We start from the raw sequence: 3,586 nt of genomic DNA on the forward strand, positions 1-3,586 counted from the left end.
ATGATTAATAATGAGTAATATAATATAATTGCATTCCAGAAAAATATTACGTTTTTATGACATTACATCTTTTATCACATTAAAACACATTACATTTTTATTACATTATATATATATTCTAAACAAAAAAGTATATATTTTACATTTTATATAGTAATCTTTGAAGAACATCTTTGAATAGATGATTTTTATAAGTAATAAAGAATATTTAAAGAATATATATAACAAGCGCGCATTAAAGACTTAATAGTTTTATGAAGGTTTATTATATAAATATAAAATTGCTCTTTGTTTTTAAGTAATTAGATTAATTACATTTATGTTAATACAATCTAGTCGAGAGATTCTTGCGACGTGTGAACAGAACATTAATGTGTGATATGTGTATTATGCAATAAAATCTACTTATATGCGCGCACGATATGCAACGTGCATTGTCGCGCTAAATGTAGTCTGCTTAAGCAAAAACAATTGCTTTTATACAAGAATAAAATATATTTAATAAGTATATATGAACGACGAAACAAAATCCACGTCTTCCATTTTTGTAGTCGAAACAATATTTGGCGGCACAGTAACCGCTTTATATGATATTATATTATAAGCAGAAAACGATATAAAATATAACATTCGTTGATTAGATAATTATTCATTGTTTAGTGTAATAAGTATTGGCATGATAGCCGACACGAATACGTCGTCGATCATCTTTAGTTTCCTCTAATCGAACAGCTATCAATCGCGGGAAACAAGGTCAATTGTACAGCGATTAATCGACGACGTGTTTGTTTATATTATGCCGAAAGAAAAAGTTGTGACATGACAATAAGACATAGATTTTAGTATGCCTGTACGATGTTTTTTCAATCGTATCACGCTCTCGATTATCCATCGATATAAATGTATTCACATTCTTCGTTGAGAGAGAGAGAGAGATTCTGCGGATTTTTTAATAACATAATACTTATTGAGTGCCTAGAGAAAATGTTACAATTATAATATCATTAAAAAATGTGTATATATGTGTATATATACAGTAAATATATATGTATCTCCGCACGTGGGCACGCGTAAAGCCGATCGATCATTGAGAGCGTGATTAAAATTTGGCTATATAATAAGCTTTATATTTATTCTCTTGCTGTAATATGTAAATTATATTAATATAATTATTTAATTATATATTTATATAATATTTATATAATCATTTAATTATATACATATGTACATAAATATCACTTATATTATTATAAATATATATCCATATTAAAATAATATAAAACAGAGACATATGAGAAGAATATCAAATTTCACATTTACATATATGCACTAAACATACAAAACTCATAAAAATTAATCGCTTTTTATATATAGTAATACGAAGAATATAGTTTAATAATTAAAAAAGATTTAAAGGCAAAATATAAGATATGTAAAAAGTTGTTAATATACTGATTTAGACAGAGTTTAGCTCTTTTTAAATCATAATCTTACTAATTGTATTTATACTATTTATAAGAGTGTAAATTATGTACACACATATGAGATGAAAAGATTTAATGAATACTTGATGCTTTGTCACACATAAATAAAGTATATAATAAAAACAATATTTGTTGCAATAAAAATTTGAAAAATCCTATTATTTTAATATTATTACTTTGTTAATAAAAAGTAAAATATTTTATGAAAATAATGATATATATAATACAATAAATTTGCACAATATTATCAACGTTCGAGAGATATCGTTTTATATCGTATACCGTTCATTGAAAATATAGCAAAATCTCTTATCAACGGATAGTAATGTAAGCATTCAAAGAAAATATAGCTGCAATAGATATATACTATTTTAAAAAATAGCAATTGTTGGTAATATTTTTAAGTAGGAATAAACATTCATTTAATTATTGTAACTTGTAACAATAATTTTTTATAATCTTATTATAAAAAATAATTTTAAAACATACTCTTGACTAATCGGCTAAATAATATGCAATAAAAAGAGAAATACTTTATACTCTTTTTTCATCTGAATATATTACATCTTTTTAAAATATATAAAAAAATCGATGTAATCAACAAAATATTATATTAATGAGATAATTACCTAATGTGATTTTATTGTTACCTTTACGTTATTTTCTCATAATAAGATAATGAAATTCAAATCTGTTAGTAACATATAGACGTAATATATTTTGCAGTCAATGATTTCAGTACAATTATTTAATAAACAATGTTGAACAAATATTGATCCTATTCTATGATCAATTTTGTTACGGTTTTCGATGCATAGTCTCTCTAAACAATCCTTATTTCCCTGAAGTAAAAGGCAATCAGAAAGCTCCTCAATTACATTACACTCTCTGATAGCTTATTATCTTTTTTATATCACACACTGCATCTCTATAGCACAAGCATCCTCTTATAAAAGCCAAGCCAGCCGTCGAAGCTCCATCAGTCAAGTTCCATCCACTTCTCGGATACAACTCATTTATTCAGGTGAAATTATCATAGACATGTTATTTTTAATTGTAATAGCTATTGAGATCTATATTATATCTCTTCTCTCTATATTTCCATATAATATATTTCCTATTTGCATAGAAGAATGTAAATTCGTAAATGAATCTAGCTATTCAGATACCGCAAAAAATATTTTCGATTTCAACAAGTTTTAAATTTTCTAAGTTTTTAATATGCGACTTTTTATAATGTTTTTCCGCACAAACTGATCACCATCGTATATTACGTAAATTTTTGTATTTTACGACGAATCAATATTCTGTTGGACCAACTCGTGACGTTACTTGCAAATAATGTAGGTTGACTGCGTTTGATAGAGACATTTGTCTTCGAGTCTTTTCCTCGAGTATAAAAGCTCGCAGCTTTTGCTTCGTTTGTAACATTCAGTGACCAACAATCGTCTAAGAATCAAGCAAGTTTCTTCGTTTGCAAGTAAGCTTTTTCATTTTATATAGCTTTTTCATTTATTCATTAAGAATCTTTCCGAAATTTATTATCGCTCATCCTCAACTATAAAACAATAATGATTAAATCCGCTACATAACACCACTACAAACCACTACATAAATAAATAATATGTGATATAATAATTATAAAAATTTCCAGAATTATAAATTGTTAATGAGAATCCTTTATTTTTTTTGTTATATTAGTTGGAAACAAATCAAATCGTCGGCATGGTTTCCATCCGTCTTACTTTCGCTCTCGCTATTATTATGGTAATCTTCAGCATAAATGCTGCCTACAAAAAACCACCCTTCAATGGCAGTATATTCGGAAAACGATCCAATACTGTGACTGGTAAGCATACATTTTATGTTAATTGTATTAAGAATTCCGTCGTAATAAAATATCCTTTAAAAAATTTAACGCGATAAATTAAATTGCAATCTTATATAAATAATTTATATATATTGTAAGAAAATGTAAAGCTAACTCCATCTATGGTCTGCATTCAACTAAGAATACCAACTGAAAAAGCACATTTTTAATTATATTATATATTATACCATAAAAAAGCTATTTGGGTATATCGGCTTTTATTTTTTAATTT

The sequence above is a fragment of the Formica exsecta genome, unplaced genomic scaffold (assembly GCF_003651465.1).
Source record: "Formica exsecta isolate Colony F162 unplaced genomic scaffold, ASM365146v1 scaffold591, whole genome shotgun sequence".
NCBI lineage: Eukaryota > Metazoa > Arthropoda > Insecta > Hymenoptera > Formicidae > Formica > Formica exsecta.